General features: G+C 43.7%; 3 pseudogenes; all 3 read left to right on the top strand.

Annotated features, from left to right (window-relative positions):
• Positions 1-5,865: 5,865 nt before the first annotated feature.
• LOC116531275 lies at positions 5,866-6,846 on the top strand (annotated as a pseudogene).
• Positions 6,847-7,107: 261 nt separating this feature from the next.
• LOC116531414 lies at positions 7,108-7,239 on the top strand (annotated as a pseudogene).
• Positions 7,240-16,005: 8,766 nt separating this feature from the next.
• The window catches only part of LOC116531269, a 13,210-nt pseudogene continuing 11,701 nt past the window's right edge, over positions 16,006-17,514 (top strand).

Below are 17,514 nucleotides of genomic sequence, written 5' to 3'. Positions count from 1 at the left end.
CAAAAAAAAAAAAAAAAAAAAAAAAAATTCTGCTCCTGAATGCTTGGGAAGACTGATTTGAGTAATAATAAAATTCCAGTCTCCCGCAAAAAAAATAAAAATAAAGCATGAACTGTGCCATACGAACATTCTTGAACATCTATCGTTTTGAGAATTTCTTTAGATGATATCACAGAAATGGAATTTTATGGACAAGAGAGAAAAGCATATGGTAATAGGCTCACACTCCATAGTCATCAAATGTGAATGAAACAATAGAGCCCTTTCCCTTCTTCAGGTTGGCAAAAATGAAAAAGAATGATGCACTTGTGGTAGGAGTATGAACTGGTAAAGGCTTCTAGGAAGACAGTTTAGCAATAGCCGAGCCAAAGCTTTGATGCTCAGGAAGGGGAGGTGCAGGCTGCTTCCAGGGCAGGTGGGGCTTGCCTCAGAGGGGAGGGTGTGGAGCCCCAGAAGGCTTATGTCTGGTGCCACACAGCTCAAAAACAAACATTCTTCATTCCATGCATGGACCACTTCCTTTAGGCAGGCAAGCCCCAGAGGGATAGGGAGAACTTGCTCCAGCGTCAGCAACCCCATGGCACCCACACTTCCACCTCTTATTCCCGCGGGCTCCTTGCCACCGGGGCTAGACTGTAGCCCACCCTTCTCCTCATCCGAGTGGCTTCTCTTTTTTTTTGAGGCAGAGTTTCACTCTGTCTCCCAGGCTGGAGTGCAGTGGCACAATCTTGGCACACCGCAACCTCCGTCTCTCAGGTTCAAGTGATTCTCCTGCCCCAGCTTCCCAAGTAGCTGGGATTACAAGCATGTGCCACCGCAACTGGCTAATTTTTGTCTTTTTAGTAGAGGTGGGATTTCACCACATTGGCCAGGCTGGTCTCAAACTCCTAGCCTCATAATCCACCCGCCTCAGTCTCCCAAAGTGCTGGGATTGCAGGTGTGAGCCACTGTGCCCGGCCAGAGTGGCTTTACTTGAGTTGTCCTACTGCCCTTCCCAGCACCTGACCTTAATTGGAGCTGCTTTGGGCCACTTTGCCAGGGATCCTGAAGGGATCGGGAACAGGGGCTGAGTGACTGGGCCCTAACTCCCTCCCTGAAAAAAAGTCCTGTTCTCCCTATGAGCATGGCCCACTTCCTCCCCAGGACCTGGCGCCCAACGCCGAACACTGAGGTGGCTTTTAATCAGCTACTCTTCAAGACAGCATGAACCTATTTTGCCTGTATTGGCAAGAGTAATGGAGCTGTTCGTTCCAATTATCTTTCACTGGACTGAAAGGATTGGTTTAAGAAGGTTGGGTGTGGTGGCTCATGCCTGTAATCCCAGCACTTTGGGAAGCCAAGGAGGGCGGATCACCCTCTCAGACTCTCGGAAGTTTGAGACCAGCTTGACAAACATGCAGAAACGCCATCTCTACTAAAAATACAAAAAAATTAGCCAGGCATGGTGGCACATGCCTGTAATCCCAGTTACTCCGGAAGCTGAGGCAGGAGAATCGCTTCAACCCGAGAGACAGAGGTTGCAGTGAGCCAAGATCTTGCCACTGCACTCCAGCCTGGCAACAAGAGCGAAACTCCATCTCAAAAAAATAAAAAAATAAAAACATTAATATTGATGAAGCACTTGGAAAGAGACTTGTGTTTATTAGTTGTAAAAAAAAATTTTTTTTTGAGATGGACTCTTGATCTGTCACTAGGCTGGAGCACACTGGCACAATCTCGGCTCACTGCAACCTCCACCTCCTAGGTTCAAGCGATTCTTCCACCTCAGCCTCCTGAGTAGCTGGGACCACAGGCACGTGCCACCATGCCTGGCTTTTTTTTTTTTTTTTTTTTTTTTTTTTTTTTTTTTTTTGTATTTTTAGTAGAGACGGGTTTCACCATGTTGGCTAGCATGGTCTCGATTTCCTGGCTTTGTGATCTGCCCGCCTTGGCCTCCCATAGTGCTGGGATTACAGGCATGAGCCACTGCGCCTGGCCTAGTTGTAAAATATTAAGTGTTTGCTAAATAAAATTAACACTAATAAGAGTATATGAGAGAAAGATTAGCAAGAGATGGTAAGTCTTACTCTGGGTGACAGAGTAAGACTCCATCTCAAAAAAACAAAAGGAAACAACTTCAGCCTAACCTCCTGGGCTCAAGCCATCCTCTGATCCCAGCCTCACAAGTAGCTGGAACTACAGACATGAGCCACCACGCCTGGCTGATATTTTGTTGTATTTTTAACAGAGATGGTATTTTGCCATATTGGCCAAACTGGTCTCGAAATCCTGACGTCAGGTGATCCACCTGCCTCTGCCTCCCAAAGTGCTGGGATTATACAGGCATGAGCCACTGCACTGGGCCATATGATCTTTTTTATTTTGGATAGAAATGAAGTCCCACTATGTTTCCCAGGCTGGTCTCGACTCCTGGGCTCAAGTGATCCTCCTGCCTTGGCCTCCCAAAGTACTGGGATTAGAGGCAGAGCCACTGCGGCCAGCCCGTGGAGGATATTATGACCACACCATGCTCTGTGAAAGGACTGGACGATAGGGAGGAGGTGCAGATTTCTACTTTAATAACAACAGCCTAGTGATGCTAAAAGATCTGGACCTTGTCAGCTGTTTCAGAGGAACTTAATCGTCCTGAGCCTGAGATTTCTCATTTGCTGAATGAAGATAATTTTACCCTTACTTTACAGCATTGCTGTGAGAATCCAGTGAAATAAAGTATTCAATAAACAGTTGTTTTGTTTTTTTGAGATGGAGTCTCGCTCTGTCACCCAGGCTGGAGTGCAATGGTGTGATCTCGGCTCACTACAACCTTCATCTCCTGGGTTCAAGGAATTCTCCTGCCTCAGCCACCCAAGTAGCTGGGACTACAGGTGCCTGCCACCACGCCTGGCTAATTTTTATATTTTTAGTAGAGACAGGGCTTCACCATGTTGGCCAGGCTCGTCTCAAACTCCTGACCTCAGGTGATCCACCTGCCTCAGCCTCCCAAAATGCTGGGATTACAGGCATGAGCCATCACACCCAGCTATAATATTTTAACAGGTGGGCTGTAAGATATTTTGCACATGTATCCCAAGCCTAAATTAGAACCCATTACCTCTCTTTGCCTTGTTTTTTATTCTGTATAGCATTTACTACTATCTAGTGTACTATATACTTATTATTAGATTATTGTTGGTTTCCCCAACTAAAATGTAGGCTCCTTAAAGGCAGTAGTACTGCACATAATAGGGACTAATATATATTTATTGATTTAATTAATGAGGGCCAAGACATCTCATGTATTGGGTATCTACTATGTGCCAAGTCTTTTACCTAGTAAAAGTAGTGCTTTACACACACATTTACATTGTGCCACTTAATACTTATAATAACTCTAAAAGATGACGGCTGGGTACACTGGCTCACACCTGTAATCCTAGCACTTTGGGAGACTTAGGTGCTAGGATCGCTTGAGGCAAGGAGTTTGAGATCACCAGGGCAACACAGCAAGACCCCATCTCTACAAAATTAAAAAAAAAAAAAATTCAAGTGTGGTGGTGCACACCTCTACTACCTCTATAGCCTCCCAGGTACTTGGAAGGCTAAGAGGGGAGGATCACTTGAGTCCAGGAAGCTGCAGTGAGCTGTGATCACACCACTGCACTCCAGTTGGGATGACAAAGCCAGATGCTATCTCTAAAATCAAAATGAATGAATGAATGAATGAATGATGTCTATTATCCCCATTTTGGAAAAAAAAAAATCTGAGAGAAGGCACAGGCACTGTGACTCATGCCTGTAATCCCAGCAATTTGGGAGGCCGAGGCGGGCAGATCACTTGAGATCAAGAGTTCAAGATCAGACTGGCTAACATGGTGAGAAACCCCGTCTCTACTGAAAATACAAACTTAGCTGGGCGTGGTGGTACATGCCTGCAATCCCAGCTACCCTGGAGGCTGAGGCAGAAGAATTGCCTGAACCTGGGAGGTGGAGGTTGTAGTGAGCTGAAATCACACCATTGCACTCCACCCTGGGCAATAAGAGTGAAACTTATTTCACTCAAAGAAAAAAAAAAAAACACTTAGCTGAAAAAATTAGTTTGGTAAACACTGGGTGAAATAAAGCCAAGCAAGTTTCTTTACTGCATGACTTCTCCGATCTTTTACTGAGCTAGTTTAAATTGTCAGCCTTCAAGGTGGGAGAGATTAGCATTTTTCAAATCACCTTTTTGTGCCAGTAAATTCATAATCAAAGTTGATCAATAATGAGTAGACATTTAAACTTCAAATATAAGGCAATAAAACAAAATAAACATTGGTTTTAGGCACAGTTTGAATTAATCAAGCCAGGGTTCCACTTTACAAACATCTGTCTCTGAAGGTTATTAAATGTGGCATGGGCCTGTGTGCTTCAGTAGCCAGGTCAGAAGGCAAGAGAAGGCCAGAAATGACTGCTTCCCTCCCCCGAACCCTTTCCTGGATCTGGAAAGAATACGTAGAAAAAAGGATAGTGGGGCCGGGTACAGTGGCTCACGCCTGTAATCCCAGCACTCTGGGAGGCCAAGGTGGGTAAATCATGATGTCAGGAGATTGAGACCATCCTGGTCAACATGGTGAAACCTCATCTCTACTAAAAATACAAAAATAAGCTGGGCGTGGTGGCGCATGCCTGTAATCCCAGCTACTCAGGAGGCTGAGGCTGGAGAATCGCTTGAACCAGGGAGTCGGAGGTTGCAGTGAGCCAAGATTGTGCTACTGCACTCCAGCCTGGGCAACAGAGTGAGACCCTGTCTCAAAAAAAAAAAAAAAAAAAAGAGAGAAAGAAAGAAAGAAAGAAGAAAAAAAGACAGTGTTTTAATTTATTCTTGATTAATCTCTTAATTTCATTAAAGTGCATTTTTCATAATGCAGAAAAACCAGATGATATATTTTTTCTTTTCATGAACATATACTGCCCAGAAGTCTCTGGGTGTTTCTCTCAGAAATTTCAGATCTCCTACCATAGTTTGAAACATGGAGCTGTCTCAGGATGCAGTGTTTGATACACTGTGATACTCCTGGAGCAGATGTGCCTTCTACTGCGACATTTCTGGATTTCAGAAATTAGCTCTGCAAATTGAGACTGAACAAAATCTTTTCCCCACTTGTAAAAGCAGTGCAAGCTCTGGAAGTGAGTGAAAGTAACAAAAATAATCCATAATGCTACAACTCAGGGAAAACCACTGTTAACATTCTTGTGTATACATCCCAGTCTTTTTATTCTGTGTATGTGTGAATGTATGAGTGCACATCTGTGTAGCATGTAATGTGTCTGGACCAGGCATGGAGGCTCACACCTGTAATCTCAGTGCTTTGGGAGGCCGAGGCAGGCGGATTACCTGAGGCCAGGAGTTCAAGACCAGCCTGGCCAACATGGTGAAATCCTGTCTCTACTGAAAATACAAAAATTAGCCAGGCATGGTGGCAGGTACCTGTAGTCCCAGCCACTAAAGAGGCTGAGGCAGGAGAATGGCTTGAACCCAGGAGGCGGAGGTTGCAGTGACCTGAGATCACACCACTGCACTCCAGCCTGGCTAAACTTTTTTTTTTTTTTGAAACTCTGTCTCAAAAAAAAAAGGGTCTGTCTCTCACCCCTGTATCCCAAGTGCTTAGCACATATCTATCTACCTTAGCACATATCTAGTCCTTGGTATAGTAAAGGCATTTTTTAAGTAGAGCATGAATAAATATTAAAAATTAGGGGCCAGATATGGTGGCCCACACTTGTAATCCCAGCACTTTGGGAAGCTGAAGTGGAAGGACTGCGTGAGCCCAGGAGTTCAAAACCATCCTGGACAAGATGGTGAGATTTTACAAAAAAAAAAAAAAAAAATGGGGAGCGATCGCCTCCTCAGCATCATGGCCGCCCTTAGACCCCTTATGAAACCCAAGATCGTCAAAAAGAGAGCCAAGAAGTTCATCCGGCACCAGTCAGACCAATATGTCAAAATTAAGCATAACTGGAGGAAACCCAGAGGTATTGACAACAGGGTTCGTAGAAGGTTCAAGGGCTAGATCTTGATGCCTAACATTGGTTATGGCAGCAACAAGAAAACAAAGCACATGCCGCCCAGTGGCTTCCGGAAGTTCCTGGTCCACAACGTCAAGGAGCTGGAAGTGCTGCTGATGTGCAACAAATCCTGCTGTGCTGAGATCGCTCACAATGTTTCCTCCAAGCACCACAAAGCCATTGTGGAAAGAGCTGCCTAGCTGGCCATCAGAGTCACCAACCCCAATGCCAGGCTGCGCAGTGAAGAAAATGAGTAGACAGCTTATGTGTACATTTTGTGTTTAAATAAAACTGGCATCTTCCTTAAGAAAAAAAAAAAATGGGGTCACAGTGGTCCATTCCAAACCACTTCCAAGTATTCCATTGGAGCTGCCAGACCTCCACCTAGCAATGGTCTGGTGCAGTGACACCTCCCAGAAGTTCCCCTTCTGGTGAGAGGCAAGCTTCCTGACAACACCACGCTGAACATTTGATTGGCCAAACCTGTTCATGGAGCATTTCACAAGCCTTCCTTTCTTGCACAAACTAGCTGAGCATAAACGGGCCCCCTATGGGACTTAGAACTAAAGCAAATATGAACATCAAAGAACAAAGGAAAATCCTTACTGCTGGCGGAAGTATGAGGGTGCTTCACAATACTATTTCACAAGTCTTTTCTACATGGACATCAGTCACAGAGGTGGTTTGACAAACATTCATTGAGCAACATGGCAATAATTTTAGAACACTTATCTACTCCTGAGCTATTTCTGTGATAAAAATGTTACTAAAATACAGCCAGGCACAGTGGCTCATGCCTGTAATCCCAGCACTTTGAGAGGCCAAGGCAGGCAGATCACCTGAAGTCGGGAGTTTGAGACCAGCCTGAACAACATGGTGAAACCCTGTCTCTACTAAAACAAAAATTAGCCTGGCGTGGTGGTAGGCACCAGTAATACCAATTACTCGGGATGCTGAGGCAGGAGAATTACTTGAACCTTGGAGGTAGAGGTTACAGTGAGCTGAGATCGCGCCACTACACTCCAGCCTGGGTGACAGAGGGAGACTCTGTCTCAAAAAAAATTGTTAAAAAATATTATTGACAGCTTTGCACGGTATCATAGCCAATGAGGTTTATCCGAGGCGTGATTATTGCTAATTGAAAACTTTTCCCAATACCCTGCCATGACGATTTGAAATATAGTCATTGGCAATTTTTGACAGTCTCTATGGAGTCTGAATTGAAAAAAAAATTATTGACAAAAAGAACACACTATTGCTTACTCTAATAAAACAAACACACCTCTCCTCTTACAAAAAGGATGTGAGACAGCTTAGACTTACAATACTGTGAAGGGAACTAGTAAAATTTATACCATATTCTAGTTGTGAAATGCTCAGAACAGGAAAAATTTTAGAATCAGAAGATAAATTGGCAGCTCTCAGGGACCCAGGGAGTTGGGACCATCATGTAATGATTAGATGGTTTCTTTTGGGATAATAACATATATTGTGGAATTAGATGGGGATAATGGTCGCATAACCTTGTGTGAATATACTGAAAACCACTGCACTGTACATTTCAAATGGAAGAATTGTATGGTATATAAATTAAGTCTCAATAAAGTTGTTACAGAAAATTTACATCATACCAATGGCTTGCATGTGTAACAAGTTTATACTTTCAAAGTACGTTCCTTTTATTACATAAGTTTAATATCATTATAACCTTATAAAGTACACACAGCAAGTTTATTTAATCTCCCTTGACAGTTGGTAGAACTGAGACCCAAAGAGACTCAGTGATTTTTGCCAACAGCACATATCTAATTAGAGGTAGAGCCAGATTTCAAATAAAAATATTCCTATCTGCCAGGTAATCCCAGCACTTTGGGAGGCTGAGGCAGGCTGATCACCTGAGGTTGGGAGTTCCAGACCAGCCTGACCAACATGGAGAAACCCCATCTCTACTAAAAATACAAAATTATCCAGGTGTGCTGGTATATGCCTGTAGTCCCAGCTACTCGGGAGGCTGAGGCAGGAGAACTGCTGAAACCTGGGAGGCAGAGGTTGTGGTGAGCTGAGATTGCGCCATTGCACTCCAGCCTGGGCAACAAGAGCGGAACCTATCCAGTGAACCTCTATTGTTCAGTGTCCCGTTAATGGGTTATACTTAATATCCAGCTACTCAATTTCATATATTTTATATGATGTTATTAAATAATATATATATATATATTTTTTGAGACCGAGTTTTGCTCTTGTTGTCCAGGCTGGAGTGCAATGACACCATCTCGGCTCACTGCAACCTCTGCCTCCTGGGTTCAATTGATTACCCTGCCTCAGCCTCCCAAGTAGCTGAGATTACAGGCACCCACTACCATGCCTGGCTAATTTTTTGTATTTTTATTAGAGACAGGATCTCACGATGTTGGCCAGGCTGGTATTGAACTCCTGACCTCAGGTGATCCATCCATCTCTGCCTCCCACAGTGCTGGGATTATGGGCATGAAACACAGCTTTTATTTATTAAGTGCCTGTTGTGTGCCAGGTAGCCTCATATACTGTTTTTGTTTGTTTGTTTGTTTTGCTTTTTAGAGAGCAGACCTTGCTATGTTGCCCAGGCTGGAGTACAGTGGCTATTCACAGGCTGGATCGCAATGCACTGCAGCCTTCAATCCGGGGCTCCAGGAATCCTCCCACCTCAGCATCCCAAGTAGCTGATACTACATCTAGCGGGTAGATGCCAGTATGCTGCTAAACGTCCAACAATGAACAGAACAGCCCCCACCACAGCCAATTATCTGGTTTAAAATATCGATAACGCCAAGGGTGAGAAACCCTGTCATAAATGATGACGACACAGTATGTGTGAAAACCCTCTACAAACCCATACTGCTATTTTTACCATATTACAAGTAGATTTTTCTAGTATAACAGCTGTTCCTGGCAATGTTAGCCAGCACTAGGCTCTCAGTTCATGTTTGTTGGGTAGACCAGTGCATGCCAAAGATGCTTAGCAAACATTACGCTAAGTGAAATTAGCCAGTCACAAAAAGAAAATGGGGAGTTGTTCTTTGATGAGTATGAAGTTTCAATTATGCAAAGGTGAGAAATTTCTTGATATCTGTCATACAACAACATGCACTATAGTTACCCCTAGTCTATTGCACACTTGAAGATGGTTCAGATGGTAAATTTTATGGTATGTGTTATTTACATCATTTTAAAACCTGTTTGGGCCAGGTGCAGTGGCTCATGCCTATAATCACAGCACTTTGGGAGGCCGAGGCGGTTGGATCACTTGAGGTTAGGAGTTTGAGACCAGCCTGACCAACATGATGAAACCCCATCTCCACTAAAAATACAAAAAATTAGCCAGGTGTGGTGGCACACATCTGTAATCCCAGCTATTTGGGAGGCTGAGACAGGAGAATAACTTGAACCCAGGAGGCAGAGTTTGCAATGAGCCGAGATAGCACCGCTACACTCCAGCCTGGGCAACAGAGCAAGACTCTGTCTCAAAAAAAAAAACCACAAAAAAAGCCAAAACTACTGCCGGGTACGGTGGCTCACAGGTATGGTGCTGGGCACCTATAATCCCAGCTACTTTGGGAGGCCAAGACAAGTGCATCATCTGAAGTCAGAAGTTCAAGACCAGCCTGGCCAACATGGTGAGACCCTGTCCCTACTAAAAATACAGAAATTAGCCGGGCATGGTGGCAGTTGCCTACAATCCCAGCTACTTAGGAGACTGGGGCATGAGAATCGCTTGAACCCGGGAGGTGGAGGTTGCAGTGAGCTGAGATCACGCCATGGCACTCCTGTCTGGGTGAGGTCACAAGACTCCATCTCAAAAATATATATATATGTTTTAACAAGTCAACATCAGTGATTAGGGGTAGAATTTGAAGTTGCAGGTTCCCGTGGCAGTGTGTATACCTGATTAAACACTACTGTTCCATTCCAGATAATTTGACAGAAATGCAACAATATGTTAAATCAGAAGGAGAGGGGTGGGTGATGGGAGAGAGAAGTGTGAAAAGACCCACAATGTGTCCTCATCCTGGAGACACCGAGTACATGCTGGAAAACAGGCTGATGTATTGGACTAACCGTTGTATTTGGTATGTGTGAGAAATAATTTATTTGCAGAAGATAAAAGATTTAGAGGACATTTATAAATATAAATGTTATTGGAATTAGGTGCCCTTCAAAGGAGTATTGAATACACCTATTGGTTTTGGTCACAAAGCTTTCCAGATCATTTTGTTTTGCTTTGATTAGATTTACCTAATCCTGATAAGGTTCGCACGAATGAATAAATGTTATCACTCTGAGCTTCAAAGTTCTAATGTTTTACCAGCCTCATTGAAAAACACAAATATTATCTTTACCATAGATTGGTTTCTTAGGGTAGAAACTACATTTAAGAACAAATCTCATGAAGTTAAGTTTATCTCATTCTCTATTTAATTTATCCTTCAGTTGAATAGTGAGTTAGAGCTAGAGACATGCTTATAAAATTTTGTTTTCTAGGCCAGGCGCAGTGGCTTATGCCTATAATTCCAGGACTTTGGGAGGCCGAGGCAGGCGGATCACGAGGTCAGGAGATTGAGACCATCCTGGCCAGTATGGTGAAACCCCGTCTCTACTATAATACAAAAAATTAGTCAGGTGTGGTGGCACACACCTATAGTCCCAGCTACTCAAAAGGCTGAGGCAGGGGAATCGCTTGACCCCGGGAGGTGCAGGTTGCAGTGAGCCGAGATCGAGCCACTGCATTCCAGCCTGGAGACAGAGTGAGACTCTATCTCAAAAAAAAACAAAAAAAAAATTTTTGTTTTGTTTGTTTTCTGATGTTTTCATTGTAGGACAAATGGAAATAAACATTTTTGGAAGCAGCTTCTTGTGTCTGACCAGCTGTGGTTCCGCCACCACTCCCAGGTCCGGGGCTAGATGGCTTTGTGACTTTCCTTCTCTGGATGGCATTTTCCTCTATAAAATGATGTGATGGGTGAGATGACCTCTAAGCCTCTTTCCATGTCTGTCACTGGACTGTCAGGTAGCCATTTAAGTTTTCTGAATTTTTTAAAAAAGGAATTTAAAATTTGATGCTCAGCTAAGTTACATTAAAATAATTAAAATGAAACTACAGATTGAGTATCCCATATCCAAACTGCTTGCTACCAGAAGTGTTCTAAATTTCAAATCTTTTTGAGTTTGGAATATTTGCATATAAATAATGAGATGTCTTGGGGATGGGACCCAAGTCTGAACATGAAATTCATTTATATTTCATATATACCTTAGCCTGGAGATAATTTTATACACTATTTTAAATAATTTTGTCCAAAAAACAAAGTTTTGACTGCTGTTAGACTGCAATCCATCATATAAGGTGTGGAATTTTCCACTGATGGTGTCAGGTCAACTCTCAAAAAAGTTTTGGATTTTGGAGCCTTTAAGATATCAGATTTTCAGACTAGGGATGCCGAACCTTTATTTAATTTTGCTTTGAGTGTGTCTGGGACACTGGGGAAATTTTGATTTTTAAGATTCATCTCAGGCCAGGCACAGTGGCTCACACCTGTAATCCCAGCACTTTGGGAGGCCGAGACAGGCGGAACACCTGAGGTTGGGAGTTCAGGACCAGCCTGACCAATATGGTGAAATCCCATCTCTACTAAAAATACAAAATTAGCCAGGTGTGGTGGCAGGTGCCTGTAATCCCCGCTACTCGGGTGGCTGAGGCAGGAGAATCACTTGAACCCAGGTGGCGGAGGGCGGAGGTTGCTGTGAGCTGAGATCACGCCATTACACTCTAGCCTGGGCAACAGAGTGAGACTCCACCTCAAAAAAAAAAAAAAAAAAGATTAATCTCTAATTCTGAAAATTATCTGGCCAGGTGCAGTGGCTCACACCTGTAATCCCAGCATTTTGGGAGGCTGAGGCAGGCAGATCACCTGAGGTCAGGAGTTCAAGACCAGCCTGGTGAACATGGTGAAACCCCAACTCTACTAAAAGCACAAAAATTAGCCAGGCATGGTGGTACGCACCTATAATCCCAGCTACTCCGGAGTGCTGAGGCAGGAGAATCGCTTGAGCCCAGGAGGCAGAGGTTGCAGTGAACTGAGATTGTGCCACTGCACTCTAGCCTGGGAAACAGAGGGAGACTTGGTCTCAAAAAATAAATAAAAATAATCTAAGTGATGGCATGTCACCCTGGAACATCTTTTCACCTTCACGTCCTCTCCTGGCTGCTTAGCCCACCCTGCCAGCACAGTCCAGAGGGCCCACACTAGTATCCCACATGCCACACCTTGCTTGCTTTTCTTCCATCTAATCTAACCTGTCTCTTGTCCCATTTTTCCTGAAACTCTATTGAATGGCATTGGTTACTTACTCATGGTGTAATGAGATATACAGAGGTTATTGCTAGGGCATCCTTCTGGACTCAAATCTCATTTAAGCAATTAGCTTTCTTATGAAACCTCTTAAACGTCATTGTGATCCCTTGGCTGGCTGATGCGGCTGAGACTTTGGGATAGGCAGGTTTTTCTATGCCCCTCAAATGCCATGTTGAATACTCCTCATGTTTTTGGAGACATGTCCTTTCCTTCGAGCTACTCCCAGTCAGGGGAGAAATAAAAGGTTATGATGGATTGCAAATCCACAGATTTGCAGTCACCTAAAAAAAAAAAAAGGAAGGGCGGCAGGGCACTGTAGCTCACTCCTATAATCCCAGCAGTTTGGGAGGCTGAGGCAGGTGGATCACAAAGTCAGGAGATAGAGACCATCCTGGCCAACATGGTGAAACCCCATCTCTACTAAAAATACAAAAATTAGCTGGGTGTGGTAGCACCTGCCTGTAATTCCAGCTACTCAGGTGGTTGAGGCAGGAGAATCGCTTGAACCCAGGGGGCAGAGGTTGCAGTCAGCCAAGATCACGCCACTGCACTCCAGCAGCTTGGGCAACAGAGCAAGACTCCATCTCAAAAAAAAAAAAAAAAAAAAAAAAAGGAAGGGCATACCAAGCCACCCCTTATAGGGCCACTGTGTGGCAGTACTGCATCTCTCCAAAGCTTGGGCCAGCCAGTTTCAGGCAAAGAGCAGTGATGTGAGTTTCCAGCTCACTGGCGGTACAGGTAGCCCCTAGAAGTGACCGTGCGTAGTAAGAAGAATAGCTAATTTTTGACAGCATTCACTACATGTGAATACTGCTCAAAGAGCATTCTACTTATTAACACATCAACTCACAAAACAGCCCTACTGGTATTATCTTTATTTTACAGATAAAGAAATTAAGACACATAAGAAAAGTGACTTCCCCAAGGTCACACAATTAGGGAACAGCAAAACCAGGATCTAGACCCACACAAATCTCCCTTTGAAGCTCATGCTTTGCTACCAAATATCGTGTCATTCTGGCATTCACAAAGAAATCTTGAAAACAAAGTAAAACGTTATAAAATAATATCAAGTCCACAATAGATGTCTTGATGTAGTGCAAGCATAATGGTATGCAAGGGACATCCATAGATACAGAGGAGAGGATCAGCAAGTCTTTTCTGGTAAAGGCCAGATGGAAAAGATTTTAAGCTTTGGTGGCCAGCTGTGGCAACAACTCAACCCTGCCACTGTGATGTGCAAGCAGCCATAGGCCCTATGTAAACAAATGAGCATGGCTGTGGTTCCAATAAAACTGTATTTCTGGACACTGAAATTTGAATTTCATATAATTTTCACGTGTCACAAAATATTTTTCTTCTTTGCATTTTCTCCCAACCCTTTTAAAATATAAAACCATTATAGCTGAGAGATTGTATAAAAACATGCAGCGAGCCAGACTGGGGCCCTCAGCAGTGGTTTTGCTGATCTCTGGAAATAGAGGAAAGAAGAGTGGCTGAACTCAATTCCGTGAGTGCCTACCAGAAGCAAGGTGTTGAAAATGCAGTGACCAGTAGACAGAAATAGTTCTCCATGGGACCTTATGTTAAGTGAAATAAGCCAGGCACCGAGAAACAAACATTGCGTGATCTCACTCATGTGGAATCTAAAACGTTGTTACAGAAGCAGAGAGTAGAACAGTGGTTATCAGAGAATGAGAAGGGAAAGGAGCAGGGTGATGACATTGGGCAACAGGTGCCAAGGACAGTTAGAGAGGAAGCATACGTCCTGGAGTTCTACTGCACAGGAGGAGGGTTACAGTTAATGACAATGCATTGTATGTTTCAAAATACCAGGAAGAGCTGTTTTTGAATGTTCTGATAACAAAGAAACAATAAATGTCTAAGGCGATGGATATGCTAATTACAGTGATTTGATCATTACACAATGTATACATGTATTGGAACATCATGCTGCACCCCATAAATATGTATAATTACTATATGTAAATCATAACATTTAAAAATAAAATATTGGCCACACCTGTAATCCCAGCACTTTGGGAGGCTGAGGTGGGCAGATCACGAGGTCAGGTTTTTGAGACCAACCTGACCAACACGGTGAAACCCTGTCTCTACTAAAAATACAAAAATTAGCCAGGCATGGTAGTACCCACCTGTAATCCCAGATACTCGGGAGGCTGAGGCAGGAGAATCACTTGAACCTGGGAGGTGGAGGTTGCAGTGAGCCATGATTGTGCCATTGCACTTCAGCCTGGGCAACAAGAGCAAAATTCCATCTCAACATAAATAAATACATAATTACATAAAAATTTTTGAAAAGAAATAGTCCACCACAGACTAGTGGTAGAGCAAACAAACAAGCAATTGTAGGGAGTACAAGGTGTTATTAGGGCAGGTGAAAGGGCTTCGAACCCAGACTTGGAAGGGCAAGGAAGCATCACCAGGGAAGCAGTGTCACATAGGGACCTGAAAGATGAGTAGGAACTCAAGAAAAAGCAGGGGGAAAGAATATTCCAGGTAGATGGCCTATCCAGTTAGAATAATTAGGTTTGAGGCCAGGCACAGTGGCTTATGCCTATAATCCCTTTGGGAAATCAATGCAGGAGAATTGCTTGAGCCCAGGAGTTCAAGACCAGCCTGGGCAACATAGTGAGACCCCATCTCCACAAAAAAAAAAAAAAAAGGTTTTTAAGGCTAGGCGCAGTGGTTCACGCCTGTAATCTCAGCACTTTGGGAGGCCAAAGCGGGTGGATCACCTCAGGTCAGGAGTTCAAGACCAGCTACTAAAATATAAAAATTAGCTGGGCATGGTGGTGGGTACCTGTAATGCCAGCTACTTGGGAGGCTGAGGCAGGAGAACTGCCTGAACCTGGAAGGCAGAGGTTGCAATGAGCTGAGATCATACCATTGCACTCCAGCCTGGGCAGCAAGAGCAAAACTCTGTCTCAAAAAAAAAAAAAACATCTATGTGTGTGTGTGTGTGTGTGTGTGTGTGTGTGTGTGTGTGTGTATAATTGTAATTAGCCAAGCAATGTGGCTCGCACCTCTAGTCTCAGCTACTCAAGAGACTGAGGCAGAAGGATGGTTTGAGTCCCGGGGTTGATGCGGCAGTGAGCCATGATTGTGCCATTGCACTCCAGCCTGAGCACAGAGCCAGACCCCATCTCTAAGAAAAAAGAAGGGTTAGGTTTGAAAACCCCATGCCACCATTAACTCATTACTGGACATCAGACAAGCTAGCATATCTTTGGGCTTAATTTCTTCATGAGCAAAATGGATATAATGTCAATGCTTACCTCTCAGGCCATCAGTGAGAAAATGGAGACAAAGTGTGATAGAATAGTCATTATGGTTCATTGACCGTGTTCTCCATATGTAAACTGAATAAGTTGGTGGGAATAATCTACCAGATTCCTTCCAATCCTGAAATATTATAAATTCTTGATCCTTCATTTTAGGTAAAGAGACTCCACTATTGAGCAGTACTGGATACTGTCCATACTGTCCATGTAAATGGCTACCAACCTCAGGACAACTGTGATTGCCTGAAGTTAAAGAAATAGCGTGTCCCTTGCAATCAAAGGTGACATCAGTGATGGTGATGGTGGCTCTGTATGGGGAAAAGAGGTGCCAAATGAACATACGTTTCACCCTTACTCCACGTGGAAAAAACACCCTGAGCTGGCAGCCATGGCCAATTTGCTAGGGTCTTAATTTGAGGTTGACCTACTCAGAGGTGCCCAGCTGTGCCTGGCTTTTGGGAGGTGGTCACCTGGCCCCACTGATTCATGTTCAGAGATTCACCTGATTTTTTCAATGTAAGAGAAGAGATACGGTCTTGTGTTGATCCTCCTTCTTTCAGACAAATGGTCATATTTCTCTTCTTGCTGAAGATAGTTGCTAGAGCAGATTTCTCAAGTCAGGGCAGGGACCTGCAGACTGACTTCAGCAATGGCAAAAAATCAGGTGAGCGACGAACTGAGAAGAGATCATATGAAAGATGAAGGTAAGGGCATTTGGCTTGGTCCTGAGACTGGTGGCCACATTCATAACTTTTATTCCTGTATAGCAACCGTTTAGTCCAGCAAAAACACCTTCCACAGGGGAAAATCTCAAACTCTTTAGTCCTTGCAGAAGTGTGTGGCATGATTGCGACTGGCAAGAAAATGTTCCCGGATGAAAATATACCAGTGACGCCACTGAGAAATATAACTTGCCAGCAATACTTGATCCGAAAGCACTACATGATGGAACCTCTGTGCAAAGACAAAGCCGAGTTCCCTTTGGCCTATGTCATGGTCATCCACAAAAACTTTGATACATTTGAAAGGCTCTTCAGGGCCATCTGCACTCCCCAAAACATCTACTGTGTCCGTGCGGATCAGAAGGCCCCAGCTGCTTTCAAAGACACTGTAAGAAAGCTACTGAGCTGCTTCGCAAACGTCTTTGTGGCTTCTAAGACGGAGTCTGAGGTCTGTGCAGGGATATCCAGGCTCCAAGCTGACCTGCACTGCCTGAAAGACCTGGTGGCCTCTGAGGTTCCCTGGAAGTATGCCGTCAACACCTGCAGGCAAGATATCCCCTTGAAAACCAACAGGGAGATAGTTCGGCATATGAAGGGACTTAAAGGGAAAAATATCACCCCTGGGGTGCTGCCTCCTCGTATTATCAGAAGGACCAAATACGTGCATGTGGAGCAGAGATAACAGTTTGTTTTCCTTCATGCTGTGGACTTGGATGAGAAAAATGCCTCCTCTCCACAATCTAGCCATTTACTTTGGCTCTGCCTATGTGGCCCTTCAAGGGAATCTGCTAATTTTATGCTTCAAGACCAGAAGGCCATTGACTTATTTGAGTGGTCAAAGGATACCTACTCTCCTGATGAGCATTTCTGGGTGACACTCGAAAGGATTCCAGGTATGTGGAACTTGGATTTCCAATCTACATAAGGTCTGCAGTGTGTGTGTGTGTGTGCACGGGCATGTGTGTGTTACACATTGAAAATGGTCTTGATGACATTATATATACCCACCTATGTTTCTAGACTTTATGAATATCTTTTTTTTTTTTTTTTTTTTTTTTTTTTTTTTTTTTTTTT

Source organism: Sapajus apella, unplaced genomic scaffold (assembly GCF_009761245.1).
Source record: "Sapajus apella isolate SASKATOON/1434 unplaced genomic scaffold, GSC_monkey_1.0 scaffold70, whole genome shotgun sequence".
In the NCBI taxonomy this organism is placed as follows: domain Eukaryota; kingdom Metazoa; phylum Chordata; class Mammalia; order Primates; family Cebidae; genus Sapajus; species Sapajus apella.
This window is presented reverse-complemented; position numbering and strand designations above follow the sequence as displayed.